This window comes from Staurois parvus, unplaced genomic scaffold, assembly GCF_062004578.1.
Source record: "Staurois parvus isolate SC_StPar_1 unplaced genomic scaffold, SC_StPar_1.0 ptg001754l, whole genome shotgun sequence".
Classification (NCBI taxonomy): domain Eukaryota; kingdom Metazoa; phylum Chordata; class Amphibia; order Anura; family Ranidae; genus Staurois; species Staurois parvus.
In genome coordinates this window covers 746,124-770,649 of record NW_028319550.1, presented here as the reverse complement: position 1 = coordinate 770,649, position 24,526 = coordinate 746,124, and the positions used below count along the sequence as shown (strand labels likewise).

Below are 24,526 nucleotides of genomic sequence, written 5' to 3'. Positions count from 1 at the left end.
TCTGAAAGATAAGTCAGGTTCTTGTGATCGGTAAGAATGAGGACTGGAACCCTCGAGCAGGTGCCTTCATTCCTTGAGAGCCAGAATGATGGCCAACTGGCTATCTCCAATCTGGTAGTTGCACTCTGCAGAGGAAAGCTTCCTGGAGTAGAACCCGCAGGGAAGTAGGGGTCCATCGGGCAACCGACGCTGAGACAGGAGAGCCCCTACTCCCGTCTCGGAAGCATCAACCTCGAGGACGAAGGGCAACCCAGGATTGGGATGAGAAAGAATCGGAGCCGAAGTGAAGCCTGATTTCAGAGCCTCGAAAGCTACGATGGCCTCGGATGGCCACTCGTGAGGGTTACTCCCCTTCCTGGTTAGGTCAGAGAGAGGCTTTGCCAATGTGGAGAAGTTCCTTATGAACTTCCCATAGTAGTTAGCAAAACCCAGAAAGCGCTGAATGGGCTGAAGACCATTGGGACGAGGCCACTGCAGAACCGCCGCAACCTTCTGAGGGTCCATGGAGAATCCCTCTGCGGAAATGATGTAGCCCAAAAAGGCAACTTGGGATCGATGGAACTTGCACTTCTCGAGCTTACAAAAGAGTCCGTTCTCACGTAATCGTTGCAGCACCCGCTTGACATCCTGGATATGGGACTCCATGGAGGTAGAGTAAACCAGGATGTCATCCAGGTAAACCACCACGCATTGCTGCAACAAATCACGAAGGACATAGTTTATGAATTCCTGAAAAACCGCAGGTGCGTTACACAACCCGAAGGGCATCACCAGGTATTCGTAGTGACCGGTTCTGGTGTTAAACGCGGTCTTCCACTCATCCCAGTTTGATCCGTACGAGGTTGTACGCCGCCCTAAGGTCGAGTTTGGTAAAGACTGTTGCTCCCTTAAGGCGGTCGAACAACTCAGAAATCAAAGGAATGGGGTAGGCATTATTAATGGTGATCCGATTGAGACCCCTATAATCGATGCAAGGCCTCAATTCACCACCTTTTTTCTTTACAAAAAAAAACCTGCTCCTGCTGGAGAAGTAGACTTACGAATGTGCCCCCGGGAAAGTGCATCCGTAACGTACTCCTCCAAGGCCTTATTCTCCGCAACTGAGAGAGGTGTCTTGGAAATTCGCTTTTAAACGAATTTCATCTTACCGTGAGTACTCGCAGTTGGATGCGCAGAAATCCCCCATAAAGCTGTGCGAATCTCACTTACCACGACTGCAGCTAAACTACACGATTCCTGTGCCTCCAACTGCTTTAGCTCTGTTGAGATGTGAGGAAATGGGGTTCCCTATACCCAGGAATGATCAGGCGACACTCAGGTTGCTGTTCGAATTCACAAAGAGCCGGATCCAACCCCAGCCTCCGATTTTTATTTACAAGCAGACACACGCCCCCCCACATGAATAAGGTCAATCCCCTCCCACAGAACAATGCATGGGGAATGCCTATACACAGGATGTACATTCCGATTGGAGCGTAGCCTTTCCTCTTATCTATCACCGGTCCTCCCCCCATGAGCCCTCTGAGGTCAGCAGACTTCCTCCCCTCCCCCCCATGAGCTCTCTATGGAGAGCATACTTCCTGTCCTAGCTCCTAGTGGTATGTAAATTCTCTGTACAAGCATCCTCTAGATTAAACATCAGTCTGTATCTGAATGGGCCCGATACGATCATTATTAAAACACATCCATCCAGATACAGTTCAGGTCGGTAGTGGTTGTAGAGATATCCATGAGCCTACACGCGGAGTTCGCATTGCCTGGCGCCTAGACATATGAAGTCCATGTGGTACTATGCTGCTGATATGTGGATACAGGCCCGCGGCCTACCGCCGGCGGCATTTGCATCAAATGCCATGGCGGTATACACGCCGGTCTATAAGCGCAAATCTGCCATCTCATCCACTACCGAGCTGAGTACTGTAATACATACATTGTACATGCGCATGGCCCAATTGCAGCCTTCAGAGCTTTAATTAAGCCACACGAGAGACATATGAATAACACGAATATATGACACATTTAAAGTTCAACCAAAAATACAAAATTTCCATGACATTCCCTCCTGTTTTATTATATTCTCCTCGTGTCCCTTCTTGATCTTCTTCAGCTTGATGGGTGTAGTCTCAAAACCTCAAAGAGTTCCTGTAGTTGTCCCTGAGAATAAAGCTCCACGGGGTACCTGAAACAACAAGACCCGACGCAGACAGGCTTGATTGAAGCGATGATCCTCAAGAGCGTTGGAACCTTCACTACAGGAAGGCTCTTGCAAAAACCACAAACAGACTTGTGGTATGAATAAGGCTTGTGATCCCACGGTGGTCTGGGGAGATCCAGCAGCAGATTCTCAAATTGCCCCTGCAGACAGGGCCACACAAGGCTGGTCTCGACCCAGACAGTTTTCCAAATCGCAGACACAAACCATGATGAGGCTTGAAGCTTGCTTGGAGGTCTTGGAGAATGTGGTCTTCAGGGGGATAAATTCGAGGGAAGCCAGGACGTAATCTGTAGAGAAGGTGGTTGGTTGGCGAGGTCTTCCTCCGATCAGTGGTTGGAGTGGGATCCCAGGAGCGGGCATGGAGATGTGGTCGTCTGCCCGAGCTTGGTTTACACTGTCGATGAGGCAACAGGAACATCTCACCGCGGCATATAAGAGGCAGAGGAAAAAGAAGCATCAGGACATACACTCCCACTTCCTTCAACCAAGATCCGATGGAGAACAGGAGATCTCCCAATCCTCCCAAACCCTTGAACGGATTCCAACCCTCACTAGCTATAGCTCTAGCTTTTCCCTGTAGTTCACTAACTTTGTCCATATGGGCCTGGACCCTGTCATCCCTCACAGGTGATAGTCCCAACAAACTTGTTACCTGTGCCAAAGCTGATGTTAAAGCACACCTGAGCGCTGCCTAGTTACCCATAATGGACTGACAAGGGCCCTACAGGAGCTAGAGCTAATGTTAGTACTGAAACTGATGTTACCTGCTATAAATGTGTCATTAAGTTCTACAGACAAATGTCTATGTGGGGGCTGACCAGGGCTCCCTTGTTTATTTTCATGCCGACGCGGATGTCATATAGGGCATGAACAGCGGCCATTGCGGACATGTGATGACTGGGTGGGGGCTTAGAGCATACCCAACAGTTGGTTTTGTTGGCGGTTCTGGCTAAATGCAGATGCATTTTAAATAAAAGGTTGGGGTATCTGCCGTCTTTTCCTCCGTTCACACACATGTAAGACATACAAACAAAAAAAAAAAAGGAAAATGACACCCCTCATTCTCTGGTGTAGCTGAAAAGCTTCTTGCAGTGGCTTGCGTGCACCCAGTTGTCTCGTCCCTCGAGCTTGAGTGAGGTAGGTGTCATCAGCTGGACTTTTATGGTCCGGTGAACCGTGGCTCGAGTCCGGTTCTTTGATGTTTCTTTAGGACGACCCAATCACCTGGCTGAATAGAAAGAACACCTGTTATTGCATTTGGATCGGGGAGCGATTTACGAACCCGATGGTGTATCTTCTGCAGCTCCCGTTGCAGAGATTGCACATAACCTGTAAGCTGTGAATGCGAAGATGACAACTGTTGAGGAAAGGACAACCCTGTTTTGGGAGGTCCCCCAAACAACACCTCATAGGGTGACAGCCCATGTGGTTGCCGAGGGGCATTCCGGATGGAATAGAGGGCAATGGGGAGCTGACATATGTGCGTTCAAAGAGCAACCAGTGTGTGGCTTACCGTCTTGGGTGTAGTACCTGGACCCATCAACAAAAAGATTTTTCGCTTCCGGTAGTGGCACTTCCTTCACTGGGCTGATCGCCGCGGATTCCAGTTCCATCAGAGAAATGCAGTCGTGTCCTTTGGAAGAGAGGTTAGTAGTGGACAAAGAAGACATGTTAGCAGAAGAGGTGTTAGTATTGTTAGTCGGGTTGCAAAATTCAGCACTGTCATTGCTGTCCCCCCCTTCTCATCTTCCAACACAAGAAGAAGAGAAGCTGGGTTAAGAATAGTGCATCGTTTGATGGTGAGGTTAGTAGGGGTTAGGAGGGCTTTCCCCTGAGAGGGGTACCTTGCCTTGGATGTCCTGTTTTTGCAAGACCGTTCTTGCTGCACTGGTGTCGGTGAGGCAAGGGAGGGGAGGTTTTAATTCCTCTAGAAAAAGATGGACCTGGGCCGACACCGATTTGCCAACCTCCTATGAGGATACATAGGAGTTACTTACCATGGTGGTCACAGGGGCGGAGGACTCATCAGGCATGAACTGCCACCGACCTTTAGGTAATTGGGGACAGCTCCTCCTCATGTGCCCCGTTTGGTGGCACTGGAAGCACCTGGGAGGGGGCCTATCCTTCCTATGACCCAGATCCCTTGGTTTTTCGTGTGGGGTCTGGGACATAAGAACTTTGGCCTTGTCCTGTTTTCTCCTATCCATTTCCCTCTCTATTGCCGCAAGAGTGGAAAGGATAGCAGGGATAGACATCTCATTATATTCGGGTCGGGCCAGAACCAGCCTTTCCGGAATTTTAGTATTGGTGCCTTCCAAAAATTTGGCCCGCAACAGAATGTGCGTCACGGTCACCTTTACCCCTTCAGTTGGAGCATCAGGTCCAACTTCCAGATCCACATCCAGTGCCATCTGCTTGAGACGGCGCCAGAAGCAGGCGCTTTCCTCATCAGGACCCTGGGTGAGCTTCATCATGTCCGTAGTAGAGGTAGCACCATACATTTCTGGAAGCTTTGCCTTTAGCTGTGTACAGAACTCTTTGCCCCCTGAAGTCATCTCCTCATGAGTGGTTATAGAGCACCCTGCAATAACCGGGTGTCTATTCCCCTTGATTCACAGACAGTCTGCAAATCGGTTGTTGAGAAGACTTCGTAGTTAGAAACAGAAGGAGCTGGGGTGAAGCAGGGAGGAGGTAGAGGCTGAGGCATAGATATAGAAGACACGAAAGGTACATCAAGAGTGACATCACTAGCAGAAGAGACAGGTGCAGTTATACTTCTCTCAGCCACTGTTGGTTGTTCGGGAACCCCAGCAGACCCTGATCCTGCCTTAGTAGAGTCAGCCCTGAAAGAGCTTCCTCCACCTCTGACACTGGATCCTCCTGTTTTATTCCCTCTGGAGGCCAGGTATACATCACCTGGTTCTTCTGGACAGACACCAGTTTATGTATGCCCTGCCTCCCTAATCGGATTGACCTGTGAAGCCATAGCTGTGCGATCTCTAGTTCTGACGCCTGCATCCGTGGTTCAAATTGAGAGATGAATTTTTCCCACCTCCATGCGTCAAATGTACCTTCCCGGGGAATTTCCCATCTGGTACCCTTCGACCATTTATTCTATCTTTTGAGGGGTTCTGTAGACCTCTCCCCCCAAACTCACCTTCATCAGTTGTGCAGCTGTCCTTACCCTGAAGAGGGCTGGTCCCCCCTCTCTCTTCATGGACTGACTACTGCCCATCGTGACTAGTCACTGGTATATATCCCGCGTCCGGGTACCTGTTTACCCCCTGGAGCACTCGGTGGGATCCTACCGAGAGGCCTGATTCCACCACTTTCCCAGCACAGCGTAATTTATGTGATTCTTATCGATCACCCGAAGCGCATCAAGTGGCGGTCAGACTGAGAGCACACCTCCCACTCCCACAGCGCAATTTATGTGATCCTGACCACCCGAAGTGTTTGTGGTAACCAGGCTAAGCGTTACTTCCCTGGACTGCCCACTCACACAGCGTAATTTATGTGGTTCTCATCACCCACTGTGTTTGGCAGGCCACACCGCACAATGATGAAAGTGGCTTTTCTCTCCCTGCACACAGTAGCTAACACAAGTCAAACCAAAAGGAGGGGTTCTTGGATGTTACTTCGGGGTCACTGGTTGGCCGAAAACCTGCTACCTGAACTTTAGGAAAAATCGTGTAAAGAAAAAAACTTCTCTAATACACACAGAAAAACCCCTTTTCAACTTGAAAAACCGTTAAAAAGGACAAAGTGGATCCTTATGGAAAACACGGGACGTTTCGCAGTAAAACAATTACACCGAGGTAAACCGAAAAACTGCGCCAAAAGTAACCCGTTGCTGACGCGAAAATCACTCCTACCAGCGCCGCTAAACGATCTGCACTACACACGCAATCTTCACTGCGACCACCTAAAACCGTTGACACAAAAAGTCTGCTGGATGCGAAACACGCAACGCAGCAGCTTTAAAACAAACCCGCTTTACAATAAGGAACTACTTTTAACAGGAAAAACACAAGAAAAACATAATCACTATACAAGAAATCTATGTGCAAAAACCCAGACTTCACCGCGCTCACTAAATGTGGAACACGTGAAGGGAAAACTCGCTTAACACACTTTAAATTGGCTGGCAATACGCAAATTTAAAGCTAAAAGCAAACTGTAAAAATTTGGATTAAAAACACAATATGGGTCAAATGCATATAGAAAGCTGCATACACATTGCATAGAGATCATTGAAACTCAAAGCGAAACTTGTAAAAAGGAAATGGTGGAGAAGCCACATGACAGTCACAAATGGTTGCCAAACAAAGGAGCACATGTGGTTAGTCAAGAAAATGGCCCCCCACAGGGAAGCACATGGTAGCCACTAGCCTCAAAATTGCCTCTAACCTCTTACATAAAACAGACTTTTGGACAGAACATACACTGGACAATTACACAACAATATACAGCACACATACAACACAATTTGAGCACAATCACAGAACAGACAGAAAAAACCAACATATCACACTAACATGCACATGTAACAGAAAGGACCCCCTGCTGCATGCTTGCTGGGAGCAGTAGTACCACAAAACATTGTACAGACTACATACACACAAAGATCTTACAACAGTTAACAATTAACCTAAACCTTTCAGCACTGTAATAACCTCACGTGGAGGGGGGTAAAGCAATCACCACAGTACCTACAACCCGCAAATACTTACCTAACACTATGCAACAACTTTTACCCGCTAAAACATATACCCGTTTAATTTTTGGTTGAAAGATTTTTAAACTTGACCAAATCCAGCCAACCAAACCCACCCCTCTGCTGCTCTCCGCAGAGAAAACCCTTGTCTTTCACCCACAAATCAAGATTTTAGGATTAAGATCCTTGCTAAGCGGTAATTCTTGTTAGCTAACAGAGAGCGAAATCAGCCACACGAACGAGCAAAAAGCGATCCTCTTAACGGCAGAGAGACCTGAAATGTGCCGGCATACTTTTTGCTAGTTCATGATGGCTCATTCCCCCCTCGAACTTGGTTAGCTATCGCAGAATTCACGTTAGTATCCACCAGGCTCGCCAAACTGTCTTGGAAATTCGCTTTGAACGAATTTCTCCTTACCGTGAGTACTCGCAGTTGGATGCGCAGAAATCCCCCATAAAGCTGTGCGAATCTCGCTTACCACGACTGCAGCCAAACGCCACGATTCCTGCCCCTCCAACTGGGTTAGCTCTGTTAAGATGTGGGGAATTGGAGCTCAGTTACCCAGGAATGATCAGACGACACTCTCAGGTTGCTGTTTGAATTCACAAAGAGCTGGATCCAACCCCAGCCTCCGATTTTTATTTACAAGCAGACACGCCCCCCCACATGAATAAGGTCAATCCCCTCCCACAGAACAATGCAATGGGGAGTGCCTATACACAGGATGTACATTCCGATTGGAGCGTAGCCTTTCCTCTTATCTATCACCGGTCCTCCCCCATGAGCCCTCTGAGGTCAGCAGACTTCCTCCCCTCCCCCCCATGAGCTCTCTATGGAGAGCATACTTCCTGTCCTAGCTCCTAGTGGTATGTAAATTCTCTGTACAAGCATCCTCTAGATCAGTGGTTCTCAACCTTCCTAATGCCGCGACCCCTTAATACAGTTCCTCAAGTTGTGGTGACCCCCAACCATAAAATTATTTTCGTTGCTACTTAACTGTAATTTTGCAGTGGGAGGAGTAGTGCCACATCATTGGTGTCAGTGGGGGGAATAGTGCCCCCATCGTTGGTGTCAGTGGGAGGAATAGTGCCCCCATCGTTGGTGTCAGTGGGAGGAATAGTGCCCCCACCGTTGGTGTCAGTGGGAGGAATAGTGCCCCCACCGTTGGTGTCAGTGGGAGGAATAGTGCCCCCACCGTTGGTGTCAGTGGGAGGAATAGTGCCCCCACCGTTGGTGTCAGTGGGAGGAATAGTGCCCCCACCGTTGGTGTCAGTGGGAGGAATAGTGCCCCCACCGTTGGTGTCAGTGGGAGGAATAGTGCCCCCACCATTGGTGTCAGTGGGAGGAATAGTGCCCCCACCATTGGTGTCAGTGGGAGGAATAGTGCCCCCACCATTGGTGTCAGTGGGAGGAATAGTGCCCCCACCGTTGGTGTCAGTGGGAGGAATAGTGCCCCCATCGTTGGTGTCAGGGAGGACAGGACGGCAGCCAGGTGAGAACCAGGCGAAGCTTGATGTGCGTGTGGATAAAGTTAAGCATTTGATGGAGAAGGCATGCCTGACCTTTGTGGAAAAGATGTTGCGACTGACCAGTCTCAGGAATCTGAGGGACAAGGCCAGCAGCAACAAGAGGGCCTCTTTTAAGGCCCATGTGGACAAACTCAAGGATGAGTGTAGGGTGCTGTGGGACCTTGTGGGTGTCCTTGCTAAGCATGGCCCAGGAGAGCGTGCCTTTCTAGAGGGTGTGCTGGTGAGGATGCAAAAGGCCAATGAACAGAGCACCCAGTCTGTAAGAATGACCCCGGCAGTGTTGGAGGAGGGAAGTGAAGCTGGACGGGCTGCGAAGTCAAGGGAAGCTGCTGTCCCAGTGTCATCAGGGGTGGTGGGAACCCCAGCAGCCCCTACTACCCATGTTATCAGGGAAGCCACCTTTGTGCTAAAGACAAGGGAGACCCCTGCTCCAGGCCCTGCACCCAAGCAAGCTACAGCAAGCCTAGCTGGGATGCCGGTGGAGACTGTTGCGCCAGGGATGGTGGGAACCCCTGCAGCCCAAACGCAGGCTAAAGAGCCTAAAAGGACTGTCATTGCCCCCCCCCCCCCCAAGGATGGTGGGACCCCCTGCGGTGCAAGCACAAGCCTGCCTGGCTGGCAAAACTAGGGAGGCGGTCACTGCCCCCCCCCCAAAGTTGGGACCCCCTGCAGCTCTGACCCAAAATGTGGCCGGTCAGCCTGAGGATTCCATTGCCGGCCCTTCAGGGATGGTGGGTACCTCCATTGCATGTCTTGTGGCTGATGGAAAGAAGGCCTGCTCAGTTACGGATGTCGGTGTGTCTGTACAAAGGATGGTGGCACCCTCTAAAGTTTCAGTTGAGGCCAGCTTAGCTGCAGAGCTGGAAATGGACAGCACAACTGGTGTGCCGGGGGGGGGGGGGGGGCCTGCCCTGACTTAGGGCAGAAAAAAACATTTGCAGTTGCAGCATCAGGGGTGGTGGGACCCCCTGCGGCTTCAGCTTTTCAGGCTCCCCCTGAGGGAACAGCCTCCACAGCTGATGCACCAGGGATGGTGGATACCCCAATAGGCCCCTGTGTCCAGTCAGGTAGTGTGTCCCCAAAACAGCAAAGAAAAAAAAAAAGAGTGTCAAGGGAAAGGCAAAGTCAGTACCGAGTGCTCAAGGGGCCCCAGAGAAACTGGCAACACACCCACCTCAGGAGGGGTGGTGGATACCCCAGCAGTGAAACCTATTGTGAAAGTGTCAGCAGGGGTGGTGAGAACCCCCATGGTCCTACTGCCCAGGGTGTCCGTGGATGCAAGGGCAGGGAAAAAAACAATGGAAATCTTACCCATGGAGGCCGTTTCCAGCAGAGAATCTTTGTCCAAGAGCCCACCTGGGGGTGAAGGTTTGGTGGCTGGTAGGGAGGAACAGGGCAGGCTGGACAGCATGGCGGCCTGTGCTGTTATTCCCCTGTCTTCCCTGGTAGTAAGGGAACCGGGAATGTCGGGTTGTGAAAGAACTAGCTGTGGATGGCCGTTTATCTGTAAACAAGATGGCGCCCGCGGTGGGCGTCTTGCGTCACTTCCGGTCGGGGCAGGGGGCGGAGTCTGTGGCGGCCGCTGACCCGGAAGTGACGTCCAACCTGGAGGAGAGTGCGGTGGCCACAGGCGGTACTGCAGCCACAGATACCATCTTTTTGGCCGCAAACCCTGTGACACAGGAAGTGGACATGCCAGGCTTGGTGACACGGCCGGAAGATGTTGCAGGTTCTGTAAGGACTCTGTTAAAAGATGCTGAGGTTGTACCTATGATCAATGGGACACTGACCGCTGCTGAGAGTCTGCCAGGGGCTCAGGCGGGGGTTGCGTGGGGGGACTGTTCTATGGGACCTCTCCATGTGGACTGCCCGGCCTTATCCTTCATTAAGCAATTGGAGGAGCCCCAACTGGTGGTAGTGGAGATGGAGGAGGCCAGCATGGACACGGGTGAGGCGCAGGTGGAAGTGTCCGAGTCTGGGTGGCCTGTTGAGTGGGGGCCCTTGGCGGAGAATGCAGGGGTTCTTGCTGAGTTGGTGGACCCCTTCGGTGACCTGCATAGGGAGATGAGAGCAAGGGCCTTGGGGATTGAGCCCAGCCAGGCACCAGTGGCAGTGTCCTGTACAGGGGTGGTGGAACCCTCCGGTGCTCCAGGGGTGTTGCGTGAGGCAGGTCAGCCGGTGATACCCCCCAAGGCGTTGGATATGGCACAGGAGGTCTGTCTACTGTCGGCACTTAAAGAGGGGAAGACCTTTGCCAAGGTGGCAGGGGCGCAGGTCAGGCTGGGTCATTTTTATAGCCAGCATGGTGCACAGGCTTTCCGAGAGCCCCCCGGGGGACAGGGTCAGGGTGGGAATACCTGGTCCAGGGGTATTGGGGGTCCGGAACGTAGGCGACGAAATGTCGTACAGTTGAAATTTCAGGGGTCAGGTCAGTGCCCCAGCAGGGGACATGTGGTGGACATGGTCCTGGATCTTGGGTTCAGAGTGGCGGAAATCTTCGCTGTCATACATCTGAATAACACCGTGGAGTTTGATATTAGTTTTGTCACCCCATTGGTGATGGAGCTTTTCTTTTCATGGTACGAGGTGGTGAGGGGGCAGGAGAAATGGAAGGATTTTAGGGTGGTTGCCCTGTCTCGCCAGGAGGAGGTAAAGAACGTCACGGTTCTTGTCTGCAATGAGTCCCTCCCTCCAGAAGACATCGCGACTTGGTTGGGGAGGTATGGTCAACTACAATCTGGCCTAGAAAAAAGTCATGACGAGAGGGGCATCTGGACGGGAGCGTGGACTGCCAGGGTGAAACTGGAAAGGAGGGGGCATACGGTGGCACAAATGCCGGCCAGTGCCTTCATTGGGCGGGACAGGATACTGGTCTTTTATCCTGGGCAGCCCCACCTCTGCTTTAAGTGTGGGAGCCCCACGAACTTCAGTGCGGACTGCACGATGGCCCACTGCATCAGATGCAATGGGGTGGGTCACCAGGCAGATGGTTGCCACCTCATCTGCTGCAATTTGTGTGGGGAGATGGGCCATCCCTTCAGCAGGTGCCCCAAAGCCTTCAGGGGGTATACTTCTGGGTTGGCGGGAGGGCAAGCGAGTGAGGCCTCGGTGGGTGTGTCAGAGGTGGCTTCTACAAGCGGTACGGACCCAGTGGTCAGGAAGAAGATGCCATCTCAGTTAAGGCGTATGGAGAGGAGGAAGCTGGCGGTGGCAGATGCCCAGGGTGGGAGTGTGGTACAACAGGTGGAGAACCAGCAGGAGGTGCGGGTGCTGCCTGGTGTGCCTCCAGTTCCGGCCCCGAGGCGTTCCAAAAGGGGGGAGGTGGGGATTTTGGCCAAAGGTGCAGAACTGGCTCCTTCCTCTAGCCCTGCGCAGATTTCTTTGCCCCTTCCTCGGGGGGTGCTTTTGGCACTACCTCGGTCCTCTCCCCCCCCCTCGTTCCTCCCTTGTCTCCCCCTCCCCGCAGCCCTTGCTTTCCCTTTCCCCTCGCTCCCAGAAAACATCCCCCTAACCTGGGGGTGCGAGGAGTGATGGGGGGCCTCGGGAGGCTAGGCCTCTTGATCCTCGGGGGGTAGGCCCCCGAGTTGGTGCAAGTTTAGTGATGAGGTCAGGTCCTCGTGACTCCAGCCTGGGGGCTTCTAAGCGTCCCAGGAGGGGGCCGGCGAGGGTTGTTAGCAGTCCCTTGGAGGGTGAGGGCGGGGCTGTGGGTGGTGAGTGGGAAACCAAGAAAAAAAAGAAAAGGAAGTCTCTTAAACTTAAAACTAAAAAAGTTGCAGGTGACTCCAGTCTGGGAAGAGGTTCCCTTTTCCTTCTGAAGAAGTTTGAGGTTTTGTCCTCTGAGTCGGAAGAGGACTTGACTTATATGGAGTAAAGCAAGGCATGACCACTTCAATCGCTAAAGATGGCGGTACCCGCTCCATTACGGCTCGCGACCATTAATGTCGCGAGCATTCAATCTACAGCGGCTCGCTTTATGGCCTTTAATTTTCTCAGCTGTATTGAAGCTGACATTTTTGGTCCAGTGCCCTTTCAACATGGAGGTTCACAAGGGGATAGGGGAAGCTATAGGTTATCCCCGTTTCCCTTCCCTGTCGTATCCTGAGAGGGTCTATGGTGACTTTAGGGTGAGGAAGGGTTTTGAGTTGTCCTCACTTTATTTAGTCAGTATGGTAGTTCTTTATTACACGTGGCATGCCCGGTGTTTGGTGTCCACTAGGGGCAAACCCCTGCCTGTCCGCGAGGTGGTAGGAGACATTTTTTGCAGAACTGGTGAAGGTAAGGGGTCTTGAGAGGGACAGGATTGGACCCAAGAGGTGTGCCCGTTTATGGAGGGGTTTCCGCTTCCAGCCTCCTTAGGGATCCAGTCCTGCCCCTCCGGGTGATGGGTTTCTATCCTGACACTTCCCCCTAGTTTTTGCTGTTGATATAGTTTGAAGGAGGGTTGCAGACATTTTCCATCTTGCATGCCTTGCCTTACAGGTTTTCTGTTATGTATTATGTTCGTGGTATAAGGGCTCGAGGGGCTCCTAAGGAGGCTAGAAATGGCCTCTTGGGGTCCCGGAGCCTTAGTTTTAGATCTTTAACATATGTTAGGTTAAGTTGGGAATTCCGCTACCTATGATATTGCTGTGGGTGTGCACGAAGTCAGGCCTGTGTGGTAAGGGGGTTGTAAAACCACCCAGGTTTGTGTACAGGCTGGTGCATGGCCTTATAGCTTGTTGTAGTGAGTGGCAAGTGGCTACGCCTATTGTAGATGGGCTCGGTGGGGGGCTAGAAATGGCCTCTTGGGGGGTCACGAGGCCTTTGTTCCAGTTTCCTGATTGTATATAGTGTTTAAGTTAAATCTGCTTGCGTATGTAATGCAGTGATGTGAGCATGCACAGTGTTTGCCTGTGTGGTATAATAGGCTGTAAAAACGCCTGGTTTGTATGCAGGCCCGTGCATGACACTTTCAGTATGTATATCTGTATGGCTACACCTGGTGCAAAAGTTTTGCGAGTTAAATTTACTTTCCCTTTGTAAGTTTGTAAACGTATGGTAGTAGTTTTAATAATAAAAAAATTTCCAGCTCCAATAGCGTATATTAAAGTTGCTGCAATTAAAAAGCTCGTAGTTGGATCTTTCTGCGCCTACCATGGTGACCACGGGTAACGGGGAATCAGGGTTCGATTCTGGAGAGGGAGCCTGAGAAACGGCTACCACATCCAAGGAAGGCAGCAGGCGCGCAAATTACCCACTCCCGACTCGGGGAGGTAGTGACGAAAAATAACAATACAGGACTCTTTCGAGGCCCTGTAATTGGAATGAGTACACTTTAAATCCTTTAACGAGGATCTATTGGAGGGCAAGTCTACGGCGGCTCGCTACATGGCCTTTGATTTTCTCAGCCGAGTTGAAGCTGATATTTTGTTTTTGCAAGAGACCTGGCTAGCATCTGTGGCGGAGATGCACCTAGCAAAGAGGGAGTGGAGGTATGGGCCCTCCCTCTGGTCTCTTGCGGCCGAGCCCTGTAGTGGAGTTGCGGTCCTTTTTAAGACCGGTTCGGTGGCATGCCGACGAGTGGTTGAGGTGGAAGTCGGCAGATGTTTGGTGGTAGACGCTGTCGTGAGGGGGCAATCCCTTCGCCTTATAAATTTCTACGGCCCTCAGTCCAAGAGGGCGAGGAAGAGCCTCCTCACGGCAGTCAAGCCCTATCTTTTTACGTCCCAGCAGGTGGTCTTCGGCGGTGATTTTAACACCATCACTAGGCCGAAGGACAGGGCAGGTGCCGGAGGCCCCCTGGGATACGATAGCATCTTTCTGAACAGCATAGTCAGGGAGTCCGGCTTGGTGGATGTGCACGTTCGACACTTCCCCAACCTCACCGGCTTCACATACGCCAGAGGTAGTTGTAAGAGTAGACTAGATAGGTTTTTTTTGAAGGGGGACTCTGTTTTTGTGGGCCCTGTGCTACAAACGGTAGAGTTCTCCGATCACGTTTTGCTATCCGTCACTCTGAATGTTGCCGAGACCCCTCAGAAAGGGCGGGGCTTGTGGCGTCTGAACGTGACGCTACTGGAGGACTCTGCTGTTAGGGAAGCCTTTGAGGCCTTCTACACGGATCAGGCCTCGCTCCTTGAGAGCGGCTGCTCCCGCCTCGAATGGTGGGAAGCAGTGAAGAAGAGATCTGAGGGCTTTTTCCGTGGGGTCTCAAAATACAGGGCAGTCTCAAAGTACCGAGCCTACCTGGGGCTGCGAAGGCAGCTAGACCGCCTGGTGTCCTCGGGAGGCTCCCAAGAGCAGATATCCACTCTAAGGCTTCAACTAAGGGAGTGCCAGTATGACCGTCTCGCCTCCCTCGTTCTCGAGAGGGACTACGGGAAGTTTAACTCCCCGGACCCTTACAAGAACTGCGGTGAGGCGACGAGTTCGAAGGTCATACACGGCCTGATCGACACTTCGGGAGTCCTGGTCCGGTCCAGGCCGGGAATTCTTGGTGTGGTCAGAGACCACTTTTCGGGCATCCTGGAGCGGAAGCACTTAGACATGGAGAAAGCCAGACGTTTCCTTGACGAGACACCGCTGCCGGCGATGTCTGACTCTCCCGACTCTTTGACAGAGAGGATTTCAGTGGCGGAAGTAGAGCAGGCCATTGACTCGTTGTCATCCAAAAAGACGCCGGGACCCGACGGGCTCTCGGCCGAATTTTATAAAACCTTTAAGAGTCTGTTGGCTCCTCACTTGACGGAGGTCTTCAACGCATGTTTGGCCAAGGGCCTGCTGCCTCCCTCAATGAGAAGGTCGGCCCTAATCCTTCTGTCAAAGGGGAAAGATCCGTCTGTGGTGGAGAATTGGCGTCCCATCGCCCTTCTCAACACAGATAGAAAGGTGTTGGCCAAGATCCTTTTCGTACGTCTGTCAGCTGTGGCTGATGGGGTACTGTCTGCGGCACAGCACTGCGCAATTCCCGGCCGAGGCACCTTTAGTGCCGTCCTTTGCGTCCGGGAGGCTGTGGAAAGGTGCAGGGCTGGAGAGGACACACAGTACCTGCTGGCTTTAGATCAGGCACAGGCTTTTGACAGGGTAAACCACGATTACCTGTGGCTTCTCCTGGTGAGATACGGTCTGCCGGAACGGTTCATCGATTGGCTCCGTGCTTTGTACAGGGAGGCGGTGAGCTTCCCTCTTGTCAACGGCTGGGTGGGCCCCTCTTTCCCCGTGGGCTCCGGCGTTAGGCAGGGGTGCCCCTTGAGCCCTCTTCTGTACGTTTTTGCAGTCGATCCCTTCATCCGAAGGCTCGACTGCGGGCGTTTGAGGGGGGTCTCAATGGGCCCCTGTGGCAGCCCGGCGGTGAAAGCGGTGGCCTACGCGGACGACGTCTCCGTAGTGGTGTCAAGCGGGGAGGAGGCCCGATTTGTGGAGACACAGATTCGGGACTACTCGGAGGCGTCCGGTTCACTAGTGAACTGGAACAAGAGTGAAGCTTTTTGGATGGGGAAGGAGGGTGAGGAATTTCCCCTCCCGGACGCTTTCCCCAAGCCTCAACCGGAAATTAAGATCCTTGGCATCCTTTTCGGCCCTGGGGATTACCCCGCACGAAATTGGGAGCGCAGACTGGAGGATGCCACCCGGAAAGTGTCAGCCTGGAAAGGCTGGAAGCTGTCCCTAAGGGAAAGGGTGAGCCTCGTCAAAACCTACCTGCTGCCTGAATTTTTATTTGTCAGCTATGTTTGTCTTTTGCCAGCACCCCTCTATGCACGGATCTATAGTCTGTTTTTCCTGCTACTGTGGGGAAACAGACTTAATCTCATCAAGAGGGAGGTCACGTACCTACGGAGAGAGCTAGGCGGGTTGGACATGGTCAACCCAGTAGTGTTTTACACTACCATTTTCATCAAAAACAACTTGCAGTCCATCTTTAAGGACGAGCCCTCTCTGTGGGAACGTTCGTGCAAGGACTGGCTACTGCTGTTCTTGGATGAATGGGAAGGGGGAGGCAGGCCTGGTGATCTGAGAAGAGCACATCGCTGCCTCCCATCCTACGTCCCACAGGCTTCAAAGGTACTGAGGCGGTGGCGCATAACTGCCCTGGAGGTAGGGTCCACTGGTCGGCGAGAGCTATACCAGAGGATCATGGCTTCGGACATTTTAAAGCCGCTGGCCTTGAAAGACTGCCCGGACAGCGTCCTCAGGGAGGGGCTAGCCCTCCTGAATTCTAAAAGAATTCCCCAGAAATTTCAGGATCTCGCATGGAGGTCTTTCCATGGAAGACTTTACGTCCGTGCGAACCTGAAATATAGAAACCTAGAGGACAGAGGCTGTCCTCGACCGGAATGTGGGGGGGCACTGGAGACCATGGACCATTTTATGGTCCAGTGCCCTTTCAATGCGGAGGTTCACAGGGGAGTAGGGGATGCCATTGGCTATCCCCGCTTCTCCTCTCTGTCTCTTCCCGAGCGGGTGTACGGCAACTTCAGAGTGAGGGAGGGGTTTGAGTTGCCTACACTTTATCTAGTCAGTATAGTCACGCTTTTCTTCACTTGGCACGCCCGCTGTCTTTTGTCCACTAGGGACAAAATCCTGCCTGTCCAGGAGGTAGTGAGAGACACACTTAGTGAGCTGCATAAGGTGCTTCACTTGGAAAGGAGCAGGGTTGGGCCGGAAAGGAGTGCCCATTTATGGAGGGGTTTTCACTTCCAGCCTCCTTAAAGGTACCAACGCTGCCCCTTTTGGGGCTTGCTTAGCTTAATCTCTTGCTTACTATATTCTGCTTGCTCTGCTAGGCCACCCATTCTTCCACTCCCCTAGATTTTGCACTCTCTATTTTTTAAATGGGGCTGCAAATATCTAATGGCTTATATGCTCTGCCTTGGCCTAGGTAGACGAGTAAAAGTAAAAAAAAAATTTTTTTTTGTCAAAAGGTAAGCATTTGCAGCCTTGTACAGTAAAAGGGCTGTAAAAACGCCCGTCTAGGTGGTAAGACTGTATATAGTCTATATTTTATCTAAAAATAACTAGTAATTTGATTAGTAAAAAGGCTGTAAAAACGCCAAAAGGTATTTATAGAAGGAAAAAAGTTTTAGAAAAGCACATTTAATTCTTTGTATATAATCAATAATTATGATATAATTTTGTAAATTTAATGAATGACATGTGCTAAATGAAAGCAGTAGTTTTTAAAATAAAAAATACCTCCAGCTCCAGCTTTGGTGGAGGAGGTTGTGTGCTGGGGAGCTCCCTGGATTACCGTGCAGGCCCTTGGAGCCTGGGCCTAGAGTGACCTGCCCAGCCCAGGCAGGATGGAGGATCCTGGGCTTGGGTGCAGCTATGGGAGACCCCCTGAGGGGCCTAGTACCGGTCTGGAGGTGCCTGCTGTGGAGGACCTGGGAATGGCCCCGGGGATGGGGGAAGGTTATGGTTCTCACCGGGTGCGGTTGGCTGCCAGAATGCGGGCAATTGAGAAGGAGGAGGCGGTGTTGGCCAAGATGGAGGTGGATTTGCAAAAGTTGCGGTCTTCTCGGGACCGTGCTGGTGGGATCCGGCGGCGGTCCTTGAAGTTGGATGTGGAGGCCATGGTGTTAAAGTTGACCCATCAGGAGAGGCATGTAGCGGTCCTGCAAAAGAAATACATGTTACTCAGTGAGCAGTACTCTAAGGAGGCCCGTTTCCGTGAGGCAAAGCTCCGGTGTGAGGCGCAAGTCAAGGGTCCAGTGGATGTCAGCCCTTCTTTGGAGGATTTCCCGGTGATTCTGGTGGAGAGGAAGGATGAGCTGACTGGGCAGGCTGATTTGTCTTCCAAGATGGCGCTGGTTGATATGGAGAATGCCATTCAGGCATGTAGTCAGGAGTCCCTCCCTCCAGGTCAGCAGGCGGCTGATTGGGGGACTCGGATGGAGCAGGAGGAGTCAGTGGGAGTGCTGCAGTGTCGGGCGGAAGTGGGGGCGGACCCGCGGCCGGGTCACTTCCGGTTTGAGGAAGTTCCAGAGGAGGTGGATACTGTTATGGACATTGTTCCCAGCGGGCCGGTAAAGCCGGTGGGACAGGAAGAGTCGGTTTGTGCGGTATTGGAGAAGGTACCTGAGGACTTGCAGGGAAGGACTGGGGAGGGGTCTGTGGTGGTGGTTGTTCAGGACTCTGCTGCATCATGCGGCAAGGACACAGGTGGTGGTGGGATGGGTCATGTTTCTTTGGGGCCACAAGTGTTGGGAGGAGTGGAGGGTGGGAGTGTTGTGGATTCTGAGGTCTGTCTGACTGAGCCTCAGTCGCAGTTGGCCTTGGTGGAGGTGGGTGGGGCTTCTAAGGCTGAGTCATTGCCTATGTCTGTTTCTCAGGGTGGTGTTAAGGGGGGTTCTATTGTGGGTTCCCAGAGGCAGACCTTGGTGGGTGCTTCAGTGGCCGAGGTTTCTGTTGCTGGGCAGCCTGTGGAGTTGTCTGGGGATGGTGGTTTGGGGGTGGGCCCTTCTGTGGCTAGACCGGTTTTAAGTTATTCTGCGGTGGTGAGGGGGGGACAGGAGCAGGCTAGGCCTGCGTTGAGGGCCAGGGGGGGTAACTTACCTGCTTATGTGGCTAGGAGGAATGTGGTCCAGTTAAAGTGGACTGGGGTGGGCCCCCCGTTGGGTCGTAGGGAGGTTATTGACCGTGTACTGGATATGGGTTTTCGGGCGGCGGATATTTTCGCCTTTATTGCTCCAGCAGGAAAAGGGGAGTACGACCTGTCCTTTATGAGACCTGATCTGCTGGATCTTTTTTGGCAGAAGTATGAATCCACTTATGTGCATTCTGTTGCTTGGGAGGGCTTGTCCACGAAGCTGTTGTCAAGACAGAATGTGGTCAAGAAGATCACTATCTTGGTCCGTAATGAGTCTATACCTCCATCAGACATTGTGGTATGGCTAGGGAGGTATTGTGATGTGTTGGGGTCCTTGTCGAAAGTGGTTGATGACAGGATGATATGGACCGGGGGTTGGACAGCAACAGTTAGGCTGAAGGTTGAGGGGAATGTTTTGCAGCATATCCCCTGTCTTCTGCTTTTTTAGGGAGGGACCGTATGCTTATTTTTTATCCAGGGCAGCCGCGGGTGTGTCATAGGTGTGGGGACAAGGGGCACTTTGCGGCCACTTGTTTGGTCATGAAGTGTTCCCTGTGTCAGGGGGTTGGGCACTTTGCTCGGGATTGCACTGAAATTCGGTGCAATCTATGTGGGGTGTTAGGTCACTCCTATAGTGCTTGCCCGGAAGCTTTGCGGAACTTGCCTGAGGGGGAGTTGGAGGCGGAGTTAGATCGTATGGATGCTGAGGAGGCGGATTTGATGGTGGAAAGAGGGGGTGTGGTCAGCTTGGCCCTTCCGGGAGGGAGTGTGCAGAGTGAAGTGGTGGGGGTCCGGGACGTGCAAGTTGTTGAGCTGGAGCCTCAGGTAGTGCGAGCTCCCGTAGTGGAGCCGCAGGTGGTGCAAGTTTCTGTGGTGAGGTCTCAAGGGGAGCCTGGGGGGAAGTTGTTGGCCTCCGGGCTACGGAAGGATAGTGAGTTGGTGGAGTCTGTTGAAAGGGAGAGAGTGGAGTCATCGGTTGCGGAGGTGTCTGTGTTGGCTCCTCAGGTCCCCCTTCCCTCTAGGCGTAGGAGGGGGCGGAGGGAGGGTGGTGTTTTGAGTGAGGGGGAGTGGTCTGTGGTGGAGAAGAAGGGTGGGCCGGGCTTGTCTTCAGCAGGCTCAGTCTCCTCTTTGGTGATGGAGGATGTCCCTCTGGGGAATGGGTTTGAGTCTTTGTCCGGGGGTGATGGGGGGTTGGGTGGTTTGAAGTCTTCGTTGGTGGAGGGTGAGGGTGAGTTTCGGAAGGGGGTTAGTGGTTCTGGTAAAAAGGGTAAGGGGAAGGCGAGGAAACGGTTTCCTCGTTTGTGAGGTTTTGTTTCTTTTTCTGTGTTGGGTAATAATTTTGGGGGGTTCTTGTGATTGAGGCCCGGGGGTTTTTTCCTTTGGGTGGTGTTTGGGATGTGGGAGTTTTGGGGTTTGATACTTTTGTCGGTATGTTGTGAATTGTAGTGATTTTTGGGTCATGGACCCTTGGGGGTGGTTGGGTTTGGTGTTTTAGTAGTTATGAGGGTTGTTTTTGTTTTTGTTTTGTTTTGTTTATTTTTTGTATGAAATGTTTTGTTCTTTGGTTGCAAGATTTTTTGGACAATAAAAATTTCCAGCTCCAATCTCAGGGAGGAAGGTTGTGAGGTTGTGAGCTCCTGGACTACCGTGCAGGCCCTTGGAGCCTGGGCCTAAAGTGACCTGCCTAGCCCAGGCAGGATGGAGGATCCTGGGCTTGGGTCCAGCAGTGGAAGGCCCCCTGAGGGGCCTAGTACCGGTCCTGGACCGCCTTTGGTGGAGGACCTGGGAGCGGCCCCAAAGAGGGGGGAAAACTATGCCTCCTATAGGGAGCGGATGGCGGCCCGTGTGCGTGCGGTTGATAAGGAGGAGACCACCTTGGCCAAGCTGCAGCTTGAGCTCCGGAGGCTCAGGGCGGCGCGAGATCGGGCCAACAGCGCCAGGCGTCAGCCTCTAATGGAGGAGGTGGAGGTCCTGGAACGGAGGATACTGGCCCAAGAAAGGCATGTTCAAGCCCTTAAAAGGAAAAGTGGCATTTTGGCGGAGAAATATGCGAATGAGGCCCGTTTTCGCTCGGAAAGGATCGGTGCTAGGCCTGCTGGTGGTGGTCTGGTGGAGAAGGTTGCCTCTATGGAGGATTCACCACAAGCAAAGGTGGAGGAGCAGGCAGCACATGCTGGAGTCAAGATGGCGCCGAGTGTTATGGAGGACGCCAGCGTGGCTGGGAGCCAGGAGTCCCTCCCCCCTGGGCAGCGGCAAGCCGATTGGGGTACTCGGGCTGAGGAGGAGGAGTCAGTGGGCACCCTGCAGTTCCGGCCGGAAGTGGAAGAGTGTCTCCAGAGTGGGCACTTCCGGTTTGCCTCTGATGGCTCGGCTGTGGAGGAGGGAGTGTCAGATACTATGCCCCGCAGGCCTGCTAAGCCAGTGCTGCGGGAGAAAGCGGTGTTTGTCAGGCTGCAGCGTCTGCCTGACCTGGAGGGCGAGGCGGTGCCTGAAGATCCGGTGAGAGACTCTGGGACTGTTAATGTGAACTTTTCTGGCTCTGATTTTCGTGTGGGGTTGATGGAGGGTGGGGGGGGTACCTCTGGCCATGTGGAAAAGGCTGGGCCGGCTATGCAGTCTGCAGGTGTTGGTCCTGCGGTAGTAGGGGCGGTTTCTATGGTGGAGGTGGGTCCGGCGGGCCCTGTGTCGGGAGCGCTGATTGATGGGGCTAACTTAGCGGGCGGTGCAGGGCATAGTTTGCAGCTGGTTGGATCCGGTCCGGAAGTTGGGTGTCCGGCACTTCCGGTGGCTGGGAATGTTGTTGGAGGGGCTCCCCTGGATGTGCCTGTGGTGACAGGTGCGCCACTGAGTTATTCTGCTGCAGTAAGGGGGCAGGGAGGGCCAGCCAGGTCTCTGAGGCCTAACCCGGGGAATCTGCCCACCTCTGCAGTGCGGCGTAATGTGGTACAGATGAAGTGGACAGGGGAGGGCCCTGCCTTGAGTCGCAAGGAGGTGGTGGATAGAGTGTTAGAAATGGGATTTAAGGCCGCAGACATTTTTGCTTTCATTGCACCAGTAGGCACAGGGGAATATGATCTCTCCTTTATGAGATCCGAGCTGCTAGAGATGTTCTGGCACAGGTATGAGTCGGTGTATGTGGCGAATCCCAGGTGGGCGGGTTTGACCCCTAGGCTACTGTCGCGGCAGAGCCCAGTGAAAAAAATTACTATTTTAGTTAGAAATGAGTCGGTTCCAGCATCTGACATCACAGTTTGGCTGAACCGTCATTGTGACGTCTTGGGCCCGTTGGTTAAAATTCTCGATGAGAGGAAAATTTGGACGGGGGGTTGGAATGCGACGGTTCGTTTAAGGCCCGCGGGGCACGCATTGGTACATATTCCATCTTCGGCCTTTTTGGGGAGAGATAGATTGATTATTTTTTATCCGGGACAGCCTCGGGTGTGTCATCGCTGTGGAGCTAAGGGGCATTTTGCGGCTACGTGTCCGGTACTCAGGTGCTCCCTCTGTCAGGAGGTGGGGCACTGGGCACGCGAATGCGTTCAGATAAGGTGTAATCTTTGTGGGGTAATGGGGCACTCCTATAGTGCGTGTCCTGAGGCCATGCGTAATTTACCCGATGAGGAGTTGGTGGCAGAGTTGGATAGGGTTGAGGCGGAGGAGGCGGCGCATTCTGTGGAGGGGGCGCAAACTAGTGCCCTTGGGGTGGAGGGGGGAGGGGTGGTGGAAGAGACCCAGTTGGAGTCTGTTCGGGAGGTTCGGGAGCAGGATGTTCCGTTGGCCCCTAGGGAGAGGGTGGTTAGGAAGAAGGAGGTTTTGGTGGAGGCTGCTAAAGGGGCGGGGGTGGTGGAGGTGGGTGGAAAGTCTGGGATTCTAGCCCCTCCAGTTTTGTTGCCCGCTAGAAGGGCTAGGGCGGAAGGGAGGGTTGGTGCTCGGAAGGTTCAGGTGGCCCCCTCATCTGTGCAGGGGGTTGTTTTGGGTGAGGGGGAGGAGGGGTGGTCTGTCATTAAAGGTAAGGGTGGGGGCAGGCCAGTCCTTTCCTCAGCAGGGTCAGTCTCATCCGTAGAGGTGGATGATCTGGCTTCAAATAATTCGTTTGGGACTTTGTCGGGGGATGATGGGGGTGTGTCTAGTGACCCCGGTTCCCCGATGGAGGAGGGGGTAGGGACGTCCCAGAAGAGGGACAGGGATCTCGCTAAGAAGGTCAAGAGAAAGGGGAAAAAGCGCCTTACTCGATTATCTTGATGGCAGTTCCCACCCCGATAAAGCTGGCGACTATTAATGTTGCCAGTTTAAGATCAGTAAGTGCTCGTGAAATGGCCTTAGTTTTGCTCAGTAGGATTGAAGCTGATGTTTTGTTTTTGCAAGAGACCAGGTTGACCAGCTTGGCTGATTTACATCTGGCCAAAAAGGAGTGGAGGTGTGGCCCCTCGTATTGGTCTCTTGCGGCCGAGCCTTACAGCGGGGTTGCGGTTCTTTTTTCCGGTATGGTAACGTGCAGGCGGGTAATCGAGGTGGAGATCGGAAGATGTCTGGTGCTGGACGTCCTTTTGGGGGGGCAGGAGCTGCGGCTTATTAATGTTTATGGGCCGCAGTCCAAGTGGGAGAGGAAAGGCCTCTTCAGAAGGATAAAGCCCTTCCTTTTTACGTCCCGCCGTATTGTCTTTGGAGGTGATTTCAACACCGTCACTAGGCCCAAGGACAGGAAAGGCTCCACTGACAGGTTGGGATATGATAGTATTTTTTTGAACTCGATAGTCAGGGAAGCAGGCCTGGTGGACGCTCTAATTAAGAGTGACCCGGGCAGCACGGGGTTCACTTTTAGGAGAGGTAGCAGTGAGAGTAGGATAGATAGGTTTTTTTTAAAGGAGGATTCTGCCTTCTCGGCACCTGAGTGTCGAGCGGTGGAGTTCTCTGATCACCTTTTGCTTACTATGTCCTTGAATGTTTCAGATACACCGCTAAAGGGGAGGGGTGTTTGGAGGCTGAATTCGACCCTGCTGGATTGTGAGAAGGTAAGACGATCCTTTGAGGATTTTTTCCGGGCTCAGGAGACTGTCCTGGAGTTCTGCGGCAGTAAACTCGAATGGTGGGAGCTCACTAAAGGGCGGATTGCCATGTTTTTCAAGGCCCTAGGTAAGAAAAAGCAGTTTGATAAATATATTGCCTACCAGCGGTTGAGAAGGAAACTTGACCATCTTATCTCAGAGGGTGGAGATTCTGGGGCAATCTCGGAGGTGAAGTTTCTCCTGAGGAAACATCAGTATGATCGGCATGCCTCCTTGGTTCTGGAGAGGGATTATGGGAAGTACCATTCGCCCGATCCCTACCAGAACTGCAAGCGGGGTGTAGCGGTTAAAACGATCAACGGCCTACGGGATAGTACGGGTTCCCTGACAAAGTCCAGGGCAGGGATTCTGGAGGTCTCTAGGGACTTCTTTCGAGATCTTTTACAGGAGAAACGCCTTGATCGGGATCGGATGGTCAGTTTCTTGGAGGC

At 52.6% G+C, this 24,526-nt stretch overlaps 1 long non-coding RNA gene across 1 annotated transcript; it reads right to left on the bottom strand.

The window, feature by feature from the left end:
- Positions 1-1,319: 1,319 nt before the first annotated feature.
- Positions 1,320-24,132, bottom strand: LOC149434403 (uncharacterized). The gene is made up of 2 exons (XR_016308666.1): positions 17,867-24,132; positions 1,320-3,443 (listed from the first exon to the last, which is right to left on the bottom strand). It is a non-coding gene; the product is annotated as an uncharacterized LOC149434403 (long non-coding RNA).
- Positions 24,133-24,526: the final 394 nt, after the last annotated feature.